The sequence below is a fragment of the Gadus chalcogrammus genome, chromosome 23 (genome assembly GCF_026213295.1).
Source record: "Gadus chalcogrammus isolate NIFS_2021 chromosome 23, NIFS_Gcha_1.0, whole genome shotgun sequence".
Lineage (NCBI taxonomy): Eukaryota > Metazoa > Chordata > Actinopteri > Gadiformes > Gadidae > Gadus > Gadus chalcogrammus.
The window spans coordinates 20,044,042-20,063,830 of NC_079434.1; the positions used below are offsets into that span (position 1 = coordinate 20,044,042).

General features: G+C 42.1%; 1 long non-coding RNA gene across 5 annotated transcripts; it reads left to right on the plus strand.

Moving 5' to 3' along the window:
- Nucleotides 1-227: 227 nt before the first annotated feature.
- Nucleotides 228-19,238, plus strand: LOC130377574 (uncharacterized). Of its 5 annotated transcripts, XR_008894269.1 has the most exons (5): nt 228-439; nt 2,148-2,188; nt 2,292-2,412; nt 18,461-18,559; nt 18,734-19,238. It is a non-coding gene; the product is annotated as an uncharacterized LOC130377574 (long non-coding RNA). The 5 variants fall into 5 exon arrangements; XR_008894268.1 differs by lacking the exons at nt 18,461-18,559; nt 18,734-19,238 and adding an exon at nt 15,727-15,930; XR_008894271.1 differs by lacking the exons at nt 18,461-18,559; nt 18,734-19,238 and adding an exon at nt 15,727-15,930 and having other exon boundaries at nt 2,295-2,412.
- Nucleotides 19,239-19,789: the final 551 nt, after the last annotated feature.

The window sequence follows — 19,789 nt, forward strand, 5'->3', positions numbered from 1 at the left end:
TAGTGTCCGAATTCTCGTTTGTTCGTTCCCTATAAAGTGCACTTTATAATAAACACTATAAAGGGAATAGTGAGTGAGTGAATAGGGAACGATTTCAAACACAGCAATAGTGTTATGTGTCAAGAAAACATGGACCTGTTAAAGTGGGTGTGTCTGGTGATGGCTGGCTCAACCTGTGCACATTGATTACTCAATGATTACTCAACAGGTGTGCAGCCTCACCCAGCCTTCCACCACAAACTCTTGACCTCTGTATTTTCTCTTGTCAGTAGTTTGCAGTTACTTTGGTGTGTGGGCAATAAGATTAGGGTGGTGTTGGTTGATAATTATTATCCTCACTCCCCTGCTATCATGGTGGGATGAGCCCTTCTTCATTTAAATGGATACAATAATTGATTTTAAGGAGTCATCCCCAACCCGAAGGTGATGATATGAAATGGTGAATATCCTATCTACTTTGTCCTTGATAACACACTGTTCAAACCCCCACACAAATTCAACCTATTAAAGGTCCAACCGCAGGATGGTTTTTATAGGATAATATGTTTAACTATTGTATCACTGAGATAAATATGTAGGCTGAAACTAAATCTGATGTAATGTACTTATTAATGTGCCAAGTAAGATTTCTGGGGTGACTCAGGGCATTTAAAAACTGATTATGACAGGCAGGTTCCTAGTTCTTCACATGCAATCCTGGACTGGGCCAACCTCCCTCTCTGGAGTGAGTTTGAGCTCTTGGCCTCGGGCAGGTATCAGGGCAGCCTTTGGCAGGACCAAGCGGTGTACGGTCACCTTTGTACCTAAAGCTATTGACCTGCTTATTAGCAATTAGCTATTTGGTGCCTTGTATTTCTTTCCCATTGTTTTGATCCCATGTACTTCTTAAAGCTAGGCTCGGCCATGTGGAGCTACAAGCCAGAGTAAACTCGATTTTTGGATCTAGCAAACCCAAAATAGACCCTCCGCAATGTTCAGGCCTTACTAGCTTGCTTACTAGCTTTAGCGATGGGTCTGCCTAGCCTTGTGGAGGACTCCTGTCATCTGCGATGAATGCACAGCAGAGCTAGCATGGCTAGCTAGCTAACTAGGTAGGTAGATAGACCATCCAATAGTTTCATGACTGCTAACTGAAATTATTTGGAGGGATTATTACAGGCCTGCGACAGCCACTGTTACGAAATGTATTTTGTCGGAGCATTGGCTTTATTGATTGCTGACAGGTTGTGAAGAGACTTTCAACTAATATGACAAAAAATGCTTCTAGAATAAGTTGCCTACCCTTGCTTTTAGCAGTTGCTGTTGTTGTGCCTTGTATTTGTTCTATTCTGTGCCTTTTATGTGAACATAGATGCAAGCTAAATCGCCCCTAGTGGGACAATAAAGTCGAAATTGAAATCATCACCACAGCTGCCTAGTTCTTTCTTCTCACCATTATTCAGCAGGTCCAGTGAAGCAATATTTTGACTAGAATAAACAAATGAATATTACTGCTTGTAAAACTGTTGGGCCACATTACTTGGCTGCTGCGAGGGAAAATCCCAGACTAAAGGAAAGTCATGTACCCGTATTAATGTAGTTCAGCCGCATATGTACCCCGTGTTGTCCGTATGAACACACGTTGCGACGTGGACACACATTCTGAAATGCACTGAGATTTTTGTTGATGGGTGGCAAAACTAAATGTCTAAATCCACATCTGGTGTCGATTTTGTCGTTTTGATCCCTGATTTACTTCCGGCCGTGATTTTGGGGCGAAGCGCTCTAAACATGACCAAACTCTGCTCTTCACTGTGATTACCGTGGATAAGACCCACAGAGCGCCGCAAAACGTGAATTTAAATGTTTGTTACACAAAATATCAGTGCACATGCATCAGTGCTCTGCCTGAGCACAAAGCTGTGTCCAGTGTTGTACAACGAGGCAGTGAGGAATAGCAACAAACTTCTCAAGGCTTCATAGACCAGTTTGATCTTGTACGATGGGTCCGCGGACAACTGTTCTATTTATGCATGCATATTTTCCAAAGACCATTGTAACTAAAGAGTATGCTTTGCAAACACATTGTATTTTCATTAAACCACTAAGGGATTTCTTTTGACTTATTTTTCTGCTCTAAAGATGACATCTGCATCTTCTCTTTGCAGTGACCTTTAGCGAGGGCTCTGTCGGTGTGCGGGCTCATAAGGTGAGATTTGGGAGCTGTTGACTTGCAGTGCATTCTTGCCCTCAGTCCCCCCCCCCCTGTTTTGACCATGGCTGCCTCTGTCCCTTCTGACCCTTTTATTCAGCAGGTCCAGCTGAGCAGTATTTTAACCTGACTCTACAAGTTAATAAAAACTGCTGGCAAAAGCACTTGAACTGCATGCAGTGACTGCTGGGACACGAGGGGAAAGCTGTCGATATGAAGAGGTATGTTTTTATTGAATGAGTTCAGCGTCATATTGCTGGAATGTTTATCGTTGTAGATGTTCCTCTGTCCCTAAAGTTATGCAAAAAGTCAATTAGACATGACCCTATCAACCAATTATGCATAAACCAATGCTAAGTGGTACAATGGGTTTGACCTGGAGCTTGGGATTCTAGCGATGGCATTAGTTTATTCTCGTTTCCCAGCATGCATTGTTACTTTGAGAGACTTTATGTTTTCGCGTCTTGTAAGAGTTATTTGTGATTGTTATGTGTTGTTGAATTCTGGTTATTTCCATTTCTTTTTTGTTGTGAAATTAAGCACTGCAACCAGAAATGACTACGTTGTTTTGGTTGTTGACCCACTATTAGTCTTCATTTTCAGTAAGTCTGTCTCTAGCAGTTTCACTGACAAATCAAGAAACTCTGCACATAGCCACATACTATTGGGTCTACCTTCATCGCTAAAAACAAGTAATGGATATCTTCCGCTTATTTGATGTGCTTTCGGAATGAGTGTTCTTTTGCTCGGGTCCAATTCAGTCCACTGTATGGGCTTCAACTAGCCTGGCTGTCAGACCAAGCTCAAGATTGCACGTTGGTCTGGGGAAGCTGCTGTCATTTTTTATCAGCACAAGAGGCGTGATCAATAGGCCTAGTTCAAATTACTCTCTACGCAATTGGCTGCTTGCCGTCGCTGCCCTGTCGTCATTGTGTTAAACCAGCCAATGGCGCGCCAGTTGGAAAAGCCAGCTTGGTGATTGGCTCCCGCAAAGACGTATCAACACTAGAAAGAAATGTATTGCTTTTCTGCAGGGCGAACTCAAATCGCCAGCAGAATGGGCGGGGCTACCCAGTCTAGGCTTCAACCCAACCAGCCGTCGGAGTAGGCTAAACGATAACTCGTCTGCTCCACTTTGTCTCTGCAGTGGGTCTGCGGTGGTTTGGTGTGCGGCCACAGAGAAGGTCAGATTAGTGTGGTGCTGGCTGGTAGTGAATGTTTTCCCTCACTCCCCTCCTCTGCTATCACCAGAGCTGCTTAGTCTGTCCGTCTACTGTCCCTTCCAAATGAATCAAACTGCTTGTAGGAGCTCTTGAACTGCATCCAGTGACTGCTGCATTTATTTGAAGTGTGTATTTGAGTGTACCTGTCATTCGGGACTCTGTCATCCCCCGGGCTACAAATCCTGCCTTCCTTACAATCCACCTGTAGGCGTCTCAGAGCAAGATTCATAAAACCTAGCTAGTCTTTAAGTACCTGTGTCGGAATGCAGTGCAAGTCTCGGTGGATAAAAGTGTCTTCTAAAATCAATTACAAACCTATGACAGTAATTAAAAAAAAATGGGATTGGATGAGATAATTTAGTCCTTTCAATGTTGGCATTTATGTTTTCTCCATGTGTTCATCAGGCATAGGATGAATGTTGTTGAAATATGAAATGGGGATTCCACAATATATATCATAGCAGTTATCCTCAAACCTGTTCTCACAGAGCTGTTGAGGAACGTAATTAGACCGCAATTTAAATTAAATAATTGAACATCCATTTTTTTTTTTATTAAAAAGCTGATGAAGATTGAGTCCAATCAAGAATAAATGCAATCTGTTCAGTTTCTTGATAGCTGATTTATTAAAGAAACACATAACACGCATGCTTCTTCTTATGAATTTCAATTTTCCTTTCAGACTTTGGGAATCAGGCATGCTGAATATAATATAACCCCATCTTTTAGGTCTGGCTTGGCCATGCTTAACTGTTTGAGGGTTTGATTTTAGATGCTTTGTGCGCAAATTAGTGCAATCAAATTAAGTTGCGTAAAGTTAACTAGTGTCCATTTCTTCGTATGGATCTCTCCCTGCGGTCTTATCAAACACAGGCGGTCAAACCCATCAGCCACTGATGGATTTCACATGAACAAATAGATAATGCAATCATAAATAATATACCTGGGATCTGATTCTCTGGTGCCAGTTTACTGTATGTCCTCCAAAGGATATTCTTCTGTTGTGCTATTGTAGTAGACCTTTTAAAAGTACCGTAATACATTTTATACAGAGAAATTCAATCATGAAATTACATGAGTTTCACATTAAGTCACATTTTTTTTTTTAGTGCTGATGAAAATACCCGCGGCTGTCGCGCTGCATTGGAATAATGCTAAAACTGATTCCAAGAATATGCCCTTGTACAAACCGACAAAAGGACAATCAATTGTGGAAGAATATGACGATATTATAAAACCTACCGACTAACAGACATTTGGCCTTTGCACCTATACGTTGTATGGAGTAAAGACGATCTCCATTCAAATCCTGATCAAGTTTGCCAACTGTACCTTTCCCAAAGAACTTCCGCCAACTGGAAAAGATTATTGGGGATCCAAGCAATAATCTAGGTCTACTCTGAGAGATTACTGATGGGTAATGCATCTAAACCCCCTAATAAACCAGAATTAATTTGTTTTTCCAAAATGAAAGTATAGAAGTGGACGATGAGAGATGTAGCCCTCATCTTGTCTTATAATTGTGTATATAAAGAATTGAGTGGCTGTTGAAATAATGTGTGTGTGTTTATAATATATAAAAAAAAATATCATTTTATTTATTGATCGTTCAAATAATTGTCTTAATCTTAATAATGATGACATTTTATTTGAATGCATTGTGGTGATAATTTGATGATAGGCTTAAACAGACATTCCAGACATTAGCCAACACCTGCATAGAAGAAACTGATTACATAAATAAACCAAACACTAGGGAGAGGAAAATATCAGCAGGGTGGAAAAACAATTTGCAGCTCAGAAAAAAAAAAAAATCAGAAAACATAAATGCAAAAAGAATTCTGTATTTTTCCACATGACATGTAGCTAATGATGAGTTGGTTCCTCCGAAGGAAAGGAGTCCCAAAAGAGGCCATACTTAGTATATTTCTGTCCAGATAACCCTCTGGCACGGAGCAACCTCTTAGTCTGTCTTTCACTTATTGAAAACATCCTAGACTGGAACCTAACGCTGACTTGATTATTCTATATTTTAGGCAAAGCTCACAGTAGACATGAAATCGTTTTGTGTCGTGACGTTGATCTCTTGTATGTCAGTGAAAAGTCTTGTCTTTTTTTTCACCCTGCATGTTCTTTTTTTGACTCCAGATGTTGGTTTTCACACCATTTTCTTTTCTTTTTTTTACCCTAAATTACTATTTTCACAGCAGATTTTTTGGTTGTTTTATAGAATAGTGTTTAAGAATAGTGGGAAATGGTTAGAAGTAGGTTAGATTTAACCCTAACAATATGTAATAATATATACATTAATACCTTGGTAATCATGAAAACCTTTATACGTGAACACCATTGGGTATGGTTTAGTAGAATATGTAACCGTTAATTACATTGGATAATGCTTACTTCTGCAACAACTATTTTTAATATAATTAAAGTGTTCCCCAACTGTTTTTGTCTCTGACATATGTAGTCCGAAACATGTTTTTCATCTTCATCTAGAAATAAACATGTTTATGAAACATAGCCACTGGCTGGTGATTGGTGAGCCTATTTTGGCGGACTGAAGTTGATTGGTTACATTTGAAAGAGTCCGGTCTCGACATCACAGCTGGTGCTGATGATGACTCACTGTTTGCCCTCCGAGGATCTGGCAGAATGACAGAAGATGGCGGTTTAGGGTTTTCATTAAATTACTCTCACAAAAGTTTATAACGGAACTAGATAAAACCAGTTAACACCCCACTAGCATTGCTATCTCGGTCACCACCGGCACCATCAAAACCACCACGACCACCTGCCCTGTATTACCGCCACCACCACCCTTGCATCAAAATCACAAGCAACTTCACAACCAGGATTATCACCACCACCGCTATCAGCTCCAACTCCATCCCCACGTCCTTAACATCCATCCCCACCATCTCCTGCATCGGCACCACCATCCCCGCCATTAACACCACCAGCGTCCCTTTCATCATCACCCACATCGCCACCTCCATCACCACCATTTAACAGTATGTGTGCGCGGGTCATAATCCCCGAAGCTGTTTTACCCAATCTTTCCTCCTTGGATGTCTTCCAAGTCGCACCTTCCTCACCTCATGGTGTCCGTCTTCCCAGGGCTCTGTCTGTGTGTCTTTTGCTCTCTCTCTCTTCTCCATCCATCCCTCCTAATTAACCCAGGGCCCGGAGGCACGATGGAGCATATCCCTAAACCAGTCGCCAGCAGGTGGCCAGCCTTTACACTTTAATTGGCCTTCATTATAAATATGGAATGGCACTGGTGGGAGGCAACGAAGGGAACGGCGATGAATGCATTTACCTCGCTGCTTTCCTCTGTTTGTTTGAACGGGACACGGGTGATTATGAGAAGATCGGAGATCATGGGGTCGGTTTTGGTCGCCAGTGTAGCGGCGCAGCGGGAGGGGTACCTCCGGTCATTCGTCTTCTTGTGTAACGGTCTTGAATTGTTTTCACTATAGGATGGCGCACTGACCAGGCTCCTGATTACAGGAAGAGTGGGAAATGACTTATGCAATTTGATGCATCACTTGTGTGTAATTCGCAGTAAGAGATTTGTCATGTTTGTTGCAAAAGCTGAGATGTGTGTTAAACATTGCGATCTCCAAAATCAACATTGACACTTTTCCAAAGACAGATTTTGTTTTGCTTAAACAGAAAAACGAGTCTTAAAAAAAGTGGTGAACTGCGTGTGATCTTTCCATCTTTCTTCCACACACGTTATCAAATCAAATGTAAATTGTAGTTTTGAGGCATATAGGGTATTACGGTATAAAAAGCCATTATATTCCAGTGACCGAATCCTGCATGGACGGTTAATTCTGGCCCTGGACTAACGAGCCAAACCGTAATTGCATCACTACAACTTCACACCCGTTGACCTTCGGTGGAGTATATAAAACCGGCACCTTCTGTTATTCGGTCGGATAGTCTAGAAAGCATCCGTTCGATAGGATCGGAGCCTTTTGACACGTCCATGGGTGGTAGCAGATGGGTTCTTGGACAGGCTATACGTCCAGTCTTTGGATTGACAATGAATTGGAGGAATCCTAAGCGAAGATGAGAAGAATGCATCACGTACACGGCACTGACCGCTGAAATTGACCCCCATTCTCCTTTCATACACTGTGTGTGTGTGTGTGTGTGTCGATAGAAATATAAAGATAAGAGAAGAAGAATCAATCCATCAGTCTGCCTGTCTATAATATGAAAGCCACGGTGTGACGTATGTAGGACATATAAACCTAGGGTTTGTATAGCAAACCATTTGTATGTATACATTGCATTTTGTATATAGTTCATATCTATAATTTTACTGAATTTATGTCCACTTCAGCAGTTCGTCAGTGGCTTTGCAACGAAATCCTGTTTGCGTTCATGAGCCTTTCGATTTGTGACTTGAGGCATGTGACCAGGCCTACCGCTATATGCATGGATGCAAGAGCAGGAGTCATTCACATCGTGGAAGAGACTCACTTGAAGTCAGTGTGAGTGGCGTGATTAGACTGCCTTGCATTAGAAAGCACAAGGAACTGACTGCGACTTAGTTGTCATGCGAGCCGATGCATGTTGTTAGCCCATTTATCTGATACAATTGGTGGAAGGAAACCTGTTACCCCGCATGGCAGACATTCCCTTCTATAACGATGACTACGATAATTGTATTTTTGGAGAGAGAATTGTGGGAGGAATAGGCTGAAAATAAGTAAATACGTGGATAAAATCCTGAGGAAACGAATGATGCCGTTGCCCGTGAACAACCATACTTTTAATAACATTGGGGCACAAAGCAGCCTGCTGATTCCTGATTATAAAGAGGGGAATTTATTAAGTCTCTCCAAAGAAAACGGACTCGCCAACAACGTGTTGAAAATGCTAAAAATCTCCCTTAATTTTTTCTCTTGACACACTGTCAAGGTTTTTCAGGTCCTGCCCATTCCAAAAAAAATTAAATTGGACCACTTCACTTTTTGGAAACTTAGGGGAAAACTCACTCTGACATTTATTAGAAAAGTAATTTTGCTCAGGTAGCTGGTTGGGTATCGGGCCCTGATGGGGTGTGGTATCACAGCCTTAATGAAGGCCCCGATGCTGGGCGCTTGCTGGCTGATGCATACAGGCAGATGTCAGCCACAGATTTGACACCTATTCCATCAATTTCCATGCCGTGGTACCTGTCGAGGAAATAAAATGTCTGAGTAACTCATTCGGTAAACAGTAGCTCATTCTGCAACGTGAAATTGCAAATAAACCGAGCCGCTAAATCATTCTGTGTGGCGTTTGCCTATATGGGGTTTTATGACTGTTTGGCGCTGCTCCAGCTTCTCAAATAAATGCGTGTGCATGTGAGGTGTTTATATATATATATATATATATATAAACGCATTATTAGTGCGTGTGTGTGTGTGTGTATGCGTGATTGTCGTATATTTTATGAGGATCTAGCAATTTGACAGGTTGAATTTACAGAAAATAAAGCTCAAAGTTGAATGCCAAATGTGTTTTTTTATTCCACTCTGACTTGAGGCGCTTGTTAAGCAATTACAAATACGGTGTATTTCATTTTCCCAGGCACTAAATCTGTGGCTTTTCATTAAAACAACCCTAGCTCTGACATTTTGATGTATTACCTGATATTTCACTTGTCCTTAACCGCAGATGGTTTTGTGTTTGTGGATACAGTCAGCCTACCTCACTTAGTATGCATCAGAATAAAATCATGTTTTTGGAGTCGACGTGCATTCACCTGTTTACTAAGTGGTCAGAGAGATGCCATTGGCCTGCAGTATAAGGGTGACTTATCCACACATATTCTGTCTTCTACCTCAACATCACATTTATAAGCCATGGAAACCCCCAACACACATACAGAAGTGTTTCCTTTATTTGGTTAAACGTTAAAAGTAAAAAATGCTTGGGTCAGGGTCACTCAAACTCTGCTGACCGTGTGTCTGTTGAGTCACGTTTTTTGCAGTGATAAATGGTTGCATAAATATACTTGACTTGATGATTAATGTTTTTTGGATTCTTCTTCAGCTGGAAACAGCAGTATGACTATTTGAGACTTTAAATATCAGTCTCGTCAGAGATGATCTCTGCTATAGGGGTCTATGCCATTAAAACAGAACTGGCTCATACATCACACCCCCCCCCCCCCCACATAAAAAATATCTATAGCAGAAAATGCCAGATTTTGACGGAGAAGCAAAACAGAATAAAGGTCTTATCGTGATGACCTGTTTAGAGCGATACTGCAAAATATTGGCATTTTAATAAAAATGCCTCCTGACATTTCTGTCATTGTCTAATTCTCCGTCGGCGGCGTGACCTTTTCTTAGCCTCTTCTCTGAGCTCTCCCTCCTGCAGCCCACCTCCCCCCCCCCTTCCTTCCCAGAGACGTGCTGCCAGCACACTGTGGATGACGATAATCAGACGAGTTAAGACGGTGAGATGCTGGATAGCGGCAGGATAATAAGGATAATCATACCCATAATGAGAACAGAACAATACATGAATATAATATATCATTTGAAATGATGGCGGTGGGGATGGGGAAAGGAAAGCAGCATAATTGCGCAAATTGTATGCTTTTACAAAATAAAGTTTGAAAGCGTAGAACGAATCGACAAAATGCACCTGCGTGTATGTATCATAAAAAATACATCACAAATTTACATGTAAACACGAGTAATCCAGGCAGGTCATCAATTATGCAAACTAAGTGAGGGAGAGAGAGGGAGCGAGAGAAAGGACACAAAACTCCCATTGATAAAACGTTCACAGGAAAGCAGCGGCAGTATTTAGCGGGCGTAGCGAGACAGCACATAGCTCAAGGTGCGCACGGAGCTTAATGTACTGCGCACCGGACCGATAATTAGGCCAGCGCATTTGTCGACTTGCAGGAACATGAAGGTGAACGCATTCGCCCCGTAGTTTATCTCCAGAAGATTCGTGTCGTATTCTTCCCGTCCTGATTTACTGAGAGCAGGCTGCTTTAGCCCAGTTAAGAGCTACACAGATTTTATGTGGCGCTGGTCAAAGCGCAGTATGCTAATGCAGTTTCCTGCCGGGGTTGTTTACTATTTCTCTCCCTTACTGACATTTAAAATAAATTATAATTTTTCATGCCTTGAATTTGAAGTGTGTGTGTGTGTGTGTGTGTGTGTGCGTGCCCTTTGGTGTGTGACAGATTATGTGAATACACATTTTGGGCGTGCATGAAAGTGTACAGTATGACTGCCTACATTAAAGCAAATGTTTGTGTGTGTGTGTGCGCACATATACACCTGTTTGTATGTGCAGGGTGCGTTTGTTGTGTTTGCATGCATGTGCATTTGCACACATATGTACATAAGTGTATATGGGCATTAATGTATACGGTCATATAACACAAGTCACCCACACAACCTGCCTCAGTGTGGACTCTTTGTGTGTTGGCTGTTGCTCCGTTATCGCCCGTCATTATAATGACATTAAAGAGCTGGATATTTCAAGCTGCTTCCCAGACATGCCGAGGCACAATGTACAGCAGTCACACACTGTTCATGGGACCAATTTAATTAGCCAAGACGCGAGCATTCTTCTTAAGATGTCTTTAACTCCTAATAAGATGTCAGACAATTCTGGCAACCCGGCAACCCGAGAAAATCAAGCACATTGTTTAAAGGAATCATTCTTTCTTTTTTTCTCCCCTCCCTGAGAACCAACCTTTTTGGCAAACAAAAGGAAGCCTATTTGTCTAAGCCTGAAGCAATATCACTTTGGCACATTTTCAGCATGAGATTGGATACCCAAGGACAGCCAAGCTCTGCAGCGCACGGGAAAAAATGACCATCTTAAGAATTTATTTGACGGCCTTAAAAGCCTGTTTTCAATGAAAACGAGAACAGAGATTTGCTAATGGTGTCAGACAGTTTTACTTCGCCGGGATTGTTTATCCACTTGAAAATACGTTGGAAGTAAATAGACGGCCTGAAAAAGTTGGCCTTGCTTTGTGCCTATTTGCATACTCATCGGTATGTCTAGAACTCACCTTTCTCTGCTTCCAATCCATTACGCTAGCTTATGCTCAAATAGATCTCTCTCCAAGTCTTCAGTTTTACACGGCGCAAACTTTGCAGAAACAGACAACAGCCCTTTCTCGATGGAGGAAATGATTCATTTGGCACCGAAACTATGTGTTCACACTTTGTGGGTCAGCTCTTTCGGAAGGGAATTGACTAAACTCTCACTTGTTATGGATACGATTACAACTGTTGGTTCAAAGAAGGAAACCACTGTCTCTGGAAGAGAGATTCCTTTACTTCGACTAAATATTTGCTTAGTGATGATAAGCCTGGTCCAGGAAGGAAGAATAATTCCAGATGTGTTGCGCAGTTGTGAAATCCCGCAGTTAGACTGATCACTGAGAGGATCTGGATCCAAACCTGTCCACCTTTTACTCCTTAACCAGAGGCCGGAACCCTGCTCCTTACTGACATTGATCAACAAGAGTGAACCAATCACTCTGGATGAAAGTATCTGCTATATGACTAAACAGCGATAGAAAACAGGAAGTACACAACCAGTTAAGAACAACAGATGCTCACCTCTACAATAATGTGTCCCTCCTCATAAACCCCCTCGGGCAAAGCTGCATCCAAGCAGATACGAAAAAGAAAGGATGCGATAACGAGAATCGGCCAATAACGAAAAATAAAATAAATAAAAGGAGAAATTGGGCCCGAGATTCAATAACATTAGCTCTATATAACTTCCCCGGCTGGTTATAATTGCAGCGCTACGATCCCCCGTTTGGGGGAGAATCCGTTTAGCAGCACACAGTAAGGCATTCTCTTTATCTGTTCCCGCCAACCTGCAACAGATTGCCAGCACTACCTTATAAATCAGCTCCGGGGTGTCAAAATGCAAATGACGTATTGAGAATAAAATGAGTACAAACATGAAATAATGAACGGGTTCCTATTGATAGCCTTGTACATTTAAATGTACCCCTTGTCCTTCCTCGTTCTGTTATCTTTAGTTTACTTTTTTGAAATGTATTGTTATTGCAAACGAACAAAAAAACAAAATAAAATTCAAAGATCCCTGAAGTACTTGGTACTTCAAAGACAGTAAAAAATTAGGAAGAGTTTTACTGTCTTATTACTGTCCTATTCCCATAGGAATATTTTACTGTCTTTGTGTCTGCTTTTAAATTGTTTGTTGCATTGCAAGTGAAAGCTACCTTCTGCCACTGCCTTTTTTCCCGTTGATAAAACGTGCATTTCTTCCCCGATGTACTCCATTCCTACATTTTATCATGGCCGGCCGTCCCCCTTTATTCTACACCTCAGGTCCTGTTATTTGATGGGTGAGACAAGACGGAGGAACAACTAGGCCTGTATCAAAATATGGTCATGATAGCTTGTCGGCTTTCCCGCAAATACAGCTCAACCAACAAAAGGCATGTTCAACATGTACATTCACATTAAGGACATTTAGGTCTGTTATGCAAAGTGACTTACAATAAGTACATTTGTTAGAAGGACGAGACGACTATTCATTGCAGTCGGTACGGTAAGGAGTCGAGCACTGACAATCACTAGGTTACCACCTCACTGCTCACTCCCCTGATGGAGTGATTCGGTTACTTTGTATATCTGGTTTATTATTTCCTCTATTTTTCATTGTTATTTTGGGGAGAAATTGTTTGGTGCTCTTAGAAGAGCAACAACAAAGCGAAGTGCCTAATGGCAGGCCCCAGTGGAAGGCTTTCCACTACTCCACCGGTCCAGCTTAACTCCCCACATAATAAATAATACATCATATTGCATTATTGAATCCATCCAATCACATTAAGGGATAACAGAGAGTGAGCGAGGGAGAGAAAGGTAGAGAGACATAGACACACACGACACAAGAGAGGGCTACGCAGCTAACAGGTGAGTGGGTTGCAGTCCAATTCCATCCCATAATAAATAAGGTTGAGCTGACCAGCTGGGGCTCTCATGAAAAAAAAAACCTGTCTCCATCAAGACTGACAGCTGCCAGCTAGCGCTGAGAGTAGTCCGTGCCCCTTGCTGACCTCGCCGATGTCTTGCAGGTATTTTCAGGCTTGCGTGTGTGGGTGGTAGACTCAGGTGCACACTGGTTGGAACATTTCTTCTCCTTTCTTTCTATCCTTTTTGGTTAACTCGACCGCAACGTTTAAAATAACCCAAGAGTTATCTCCTTATTTCAATTTGAGGACAGAGAGGCTACGGTTTGTATGGGAGGAGTTGAAGGTCATCTTTGGAGCCGCTGAATCGTTGAATCAAGCTAGAGCTTTAGTCCAAGAAGAACTATTTGGGTAAGGAAGAGCTTCTGCTGAGGTAATTATCGCACAAGGGCTTCTGGATTTTTTTTTAATGTTCAGTTCAGTCTTCCAGCCCCGATGCCATTCATAGACCATAGACCATTAAAAAATGCTTGTCGTTGTGAACATATTCAAAGCTTCTGGGAGAATAGCAATGTATGGAGCTAATTAATTGGTGCGCAACATCATAATGCTGGATTATGATTAAGTAAAAAAAAAGACTGTTTTGTATCAAATGCCCTCCGAAAACTAGTGTTTCAAGGCGAGATAGCGACATACTGTATCTTAATTATACAAAGCCTGCTTATTTTGTGCACTGTCCATCTGGCTACACTGACAAATTATTTAGTTATGTGAACCTTTATGCAAATACATTTTTAGTGAATTAATTGTGCTGTGCTGATACATTAATGAGAATGTAGGTGGTTGGTATATTGCCGACGGGTAGACTGTGGACATGAGGGGAATCGAACAAGGAACTCCTCGTAGTCAAACTCTCTGTCCACAATGTTCTGTGTTATCGACTCCCTTTTCAGATCGTGTTCTTTTTTTCTTTTTTCATGCCGACTGTTATGCTCTTGAAGCCAGGTTAAACCGGTGAAACCACGGTTTGTGCGCCAGTTTCACAGTCACAGTTTTTAAGTCGTTCACTGAAGAAAAAAGAGTAGTCTGTCTTTCTGGTTGTTTCACCCGGGTCTGCCCCTGGCGCGGTGCTCCGGTTCCCTCCCCAGCGGGGGAACCATGTTCTCTGGGCATGACAGGCTACGCTGCTCGGGGGGAGGGCTACGGCTGGAACACAGAACATTTGATGCTCAGCGAGCACATCCGGCAAAAATTAAAGTAAAAAATAATACGAAATAATAATAACCTTGTTACTCCGCTTCCAACAAAGACATGCTGACACACACTCCGAGAAAGGATTGAGGCATTGTGACCTTGACCCGAGGCCCCGACAGAAAGAACTATAAGCATTGTGAGGTGCTACAAAGAAACATTCAGTGCATTGTTACCTTACGTTTTGTAGGGGGGGGGGGAGGGGGGGGAGGCCAACGCAGCAGCACACACAACTTTAGTGCTCGGTTCAAAGTGCAGATAAAACCCTCACCCCACACTACCTTGGACAAAACTCTTATTGAAAGTGAAAGTTTTCTTGCTGATTCTGCTTAAGAATTTAACATACAACATTAGTTGTTGAGCTCTCTCACAACTAATGTTGCAATATAGCAATTTCTTCTTTCGGAATGGATGAGCATCGTGTCAGTATGGAGTTTGGGACCGTCTTACGACCAAACAAATATTGAATCACCATAAAGGTTATTTACAAAATGTCTTCTCACAAAAGAACAAAGTGCTAATTATGTTGTTTACCTCGTGGCAAGATGTGCTCAGACTAAATGCTCTTCAGCAGAAACTGAAAAACAAAGTAATCTGACAAATGATATCGGTAACAGACGTTTTAGTGAATACAAGGGAGACGTTAACGAAGGTTTGATCACGGTATGCGTTTTACCATACTGAACTTTGAACTATGAATCAGCGGTGTGAATGTTATCAGCTTATTGTATATCTGTATTTGTTCTGAGATGCTAATTCCTCTATTTAACTTGAGTATAGCTGGATGTCTACGAGTGATCCGTTGATTCAATCCACTGTTTGCTGCCAGTCCTGCTTTCCTTGGCTTAATGACCTGACTAAGCTAGCACGAACGTTCGTAGCAAAGCATCCCGAAAAAGACAAATCTCGTATCCAGCAGTTCTTCTTGCAATATTTTTGGAGAACTTATTGGGGTTGACTTCATAGCCGGGCCGGAAACCAAAACCTGACGGGGTTGACTCACATATTCGTTCTGGGGGGGTGGGATATAGCTTTCTGAGAGGGTTTTGGTCAGTGTATTTCTACAGTGGACGGTCTATACAGTGTTCAATGGAAACCTTCAAACACACACTTCTTTACAGCAAACTTCTGCTGGCCGAGTTCCAGACACATGATTGGTCGTTACCAATATCAAGCTCAAGATAATGAAGCACCACTTTCACCAAGATCTGAGGCGGTCTTCCATCAAGACAAAGGCTAACCGGCCAACTTATTTTTATTTTTATTTTATAACCCGTGATTAACAAAGTACATCTCATCATTAGCATAACCTTAACAATGCTTTGTTAAGGTCATTAGCATAAATGTGTCTTAATTGCTGATTGATGATTAATTGATGATTAATTGATGATTAAATAAAAAACGTGTAGTTTTTTTTAGACTGCTCCAATTTTTGCATGCTGCGTTCACAACCCTCGCTAATAGCACAGGGAAAAGCTGTTGCCAGTGACTATTTTCCCTTCGTATTCCGGTTGCCTAGATACCCCTGCTCCTGTGACACAGTGATTAGGTGCTTATGGACATCAAAAGGGAATGGCTTTTGTCACTTGTTGTGCGTTTGTTGTGCTTGTTGCATTTGGGTGCTTTTAGCATTTATTTGTCCTTCATCCATCGCTGCTGCTTCTGTGAGTGCTAACCGGAAAACTCAGAGGAAGGGGGGTGATTTCCCGACTAAGGAGTAGGTAAAAGCCAGGTAAACGTATTCTGAGTGAATTATCTAGCACATACTGCAAAATGAGACACAAATACCAAATAGGCAGAGAAATTCAGTTCGCTAAAAATAGTCATATTTGTAGTTTATTGAGGTAATGCCACTTGTGTACGTTGCACACTGCTGAGTTGTTGAAGTGTTTTTGAGCTATGTATGCAAACGATAAGGAGCTGTAAAGCTGATCGTAAGCTTTACGCAACACCGAGACGGTATAACCCCCGCCGCGCGCAAATAAAACCCCCTGATAAAAATAGAGACTTGATTTTGCACTTGAGTTCATTCTTACCGACAAGCGAACGGGGGAACTGCCAGCGACGCTGCAGCGAGAGAGATAGGCTATCGATTATACTGAAAAAATATATGCACACAGAGGGCGCCTTTCAGCACCGCGGCAGAGAGAACAAAACCAGCCGGGGAGATAAGCGGCCGAGGAAACCTCTTTGAGTCACACTTCTGGAGATCCAACGCACCCCTCTGCTGCGGACAGCCCGGCTCTCTCATCTTTCTTTTTCTTCCTCTGCGTTCATCTCCGCTGATTGCGTTTCCCGATAGGCGACTGCACCGCTGAGAGGTCCGGCCCTGATTAGAATTGCGGAATTGATGGATCACATGACCCTGGGCCTTGCTAGCCACGCACAATGTAAGCTGGGGACCAGGCTAGGAGTGTGGTTAGACATACATGCAGTGGGGGGTGAAACAATCTGAAATATTTATTCTCAAACATGGAAAAGGCAACTCGTGCAAGCAGGCCTACCAGCTAGGCCTATGGACGTTGGGGATCGAAATCAGAACCTTTTCAGCTGGGAGTTGAACACCATAACAACTAATGTGGAGGACACACTGTAAGATAATTGACCGTAGCAATTTCCCCCTTTGAAAAAAAAAAAAGAGCTTTTGGATTGTTCTAACGATTTCTTTGCCAGATTATCCTGTGTTGTGGTGGATGTTTACAATGTTTGTCACTTCTAAATATCTGAATGCAGGCGCTGGTTTGTTGGAATGGAAACGGTTAGTGTGTTGTGCTTTGCTGGCAACAGCTTTGCCTTCAACACATTTAACGACCAAAACACTTACAGGTACCATATGTAAAATTGATGCCCAGCATTTAAAAATGGGTACCGCAGTTCAAATTCACAATATTGGAGAGAAGTCTGTGCCCGCCCCCTCCTCCCCAGACTTGAAGCTTACGTGGGTTGCCAGGTTGAGGAGACAGAACACCAGTGCAAGACGAGCCAAGCACAACACTATATTTTGAAGTGCAATCATTCTATTTTGATAAGCTACTGTGAGTCCTACACTATAGGATGATCAGCTTATGTAAAGGTTTTCCAATTTATTTATTGATGGAAGTCGTACCTGCTCATGTGGCATAGGTCACAAATACAACTCCAAACTGTAGGCCTACCCGTGTTTTAGCACAGCTCTGGTCACGTATCTGGTGTCCGAAGGTCTATGACGTGGCTGTTTAGGTTGGGTTGTATCTTTCATCATCTCAGTCGATCCAAAACGTAACTTGCTTCGATGGCTGCAGCACGCTGTGCTTATGTGCCAATTTGTTTCATATCTGGCAACCCTGTGTATGCAACATTGTAATCGCAGAAACCTTGATTGAGCACGTTCCCCCGATCTCTGACATCATGGTCACTATATGATTTAGTACAGTACATGCGTTACATAGTGTACCTTTATGTGTACATCACTAGGTATGTGGTCTCATGTTTTCTAAATTTCTAAATCGTCTAGTGTGTGCCGGACATTAGCTATCTGCCCCAGGAGGGCCTGACAGCAGATTAATGCCATTAATGAGAAGGTAGGGCATCTGGTTAAACAACGCTTGCACAGGATTGTCTGCGGAGGTTGGAGATTTAACCCTAACCCTTGGGCTAGGAGTGGTAAACCACTAGAATGGCCTGCTCACCACGATAAACCGCATGAATAATTCCAATCCGGGAGCAGACATTATCTGAGCGTCACACATGTAAGGGTCTGGGACAGAGATGAATAAAATACAAAACACAAAACACAAACAAACAAACAAAAAAAGACCCGAACATAAAAACCCATTCCCCCCAGAAAAAATTCCTTCCATTTGCATCCTCCTCCAGCGTCGCAGGCAAGCGACGAAAACCTGAAGTGGTTATATATGCTGGAAATATCGACCTCCGCGAGAACACTGTAATACCAAGGCCTCGAAAGCACTGAGGGTGAGTAATACCAAAGACCTGGGCTGAACAAAATCCCTAACTACCCCTCTGAAGCTGGATGTGTGACGGAGCAGTCAATCAGAGGCATCCTTCCAGCATTACTTAATTTTTATATCTTGCCTTTATGGGGATATAATGAAAAGTTTGGCCAATGGTCTTTTTCCTTTTTTACAGATTTGGTTTGTTTCGCCACCACCTGTTCTACTTTGCTGTCCATAACAGAGTCTGGTCTTATGTAAGCCCCATATGGCATTCTGTGAACGTTATGGCTTGGCGATTCAATATTTAAGAGATTTCTTTCATTCAAAGACAATGGAGACGATAAACCATAAAGACTCTGGAATATGGAGTGTATTGAGGTCCCAGGTTTACAGGTATCGTCTGGGAATCCTAAAATGGCCATTTAAAGTGGATCTGAGATGCGTTAACTCAGTGAGGTCAAACATAGGTATTCATTTTTATTTGAATAAAACTACAATAAAACAATGAAAGTAAACAGCAGTAAAATAAGCTGTTTTGTTTTGGGTGTCCTCCTCCAAGTGTAAACTGAGAGACCAGAACATTCTCATTAACGGAGTTAACATTACCCAAAGCCTGAATCACCGGTGCGGGGATTGCTTGTACAGCGTTCTAGGGGATAAGCTCCACATAAATCCTCTAAATTTCTTTTTTTGGTCGACATGTCCCTTTTTTCATGGTTTTATTGGGTATGGACAAATGTATTATTACATTGCTAATGACTATTGGCTCGGTCTAGGTGTGTGTGTGTGTGTGTGTGTGTGTGTGTGTGTGTGTGATATCCGGAGCCTCCCCCACTGCAGTGTACACTCGGTTTGTATCCAGCGATAAATCAAGCAGGCAGGCTGCTCTGTCACCAGTAGATGGATGGGTTGCCCAGACGCATTCAAAAGTTTCATCCCAATCGATTCGGGTTGTCTCTCTCCCATGCAAACAGATGTATGTCTTGTTTTAACGTTCAGTGCCTGTTGGGTCAAAGAGCAGTTTGAATGAACTCCAATGTATACATGTGTATCTTCTTTTTAGCAGAGCTGTTTGTATCATTAGCACCAAACAAAAGAAGTATTCTCTGTTGTCAAGCGTTTGCAATGCTTTCTGTCCACACAGAGAGATGGCCGAAAAACAATTAACAAAAAGGTACTGGCTACAATACCGTGATGTGCTATGGTTGAACCTTTGGCTAACAAGCCGTGATGCATCAATTCTAAAAGG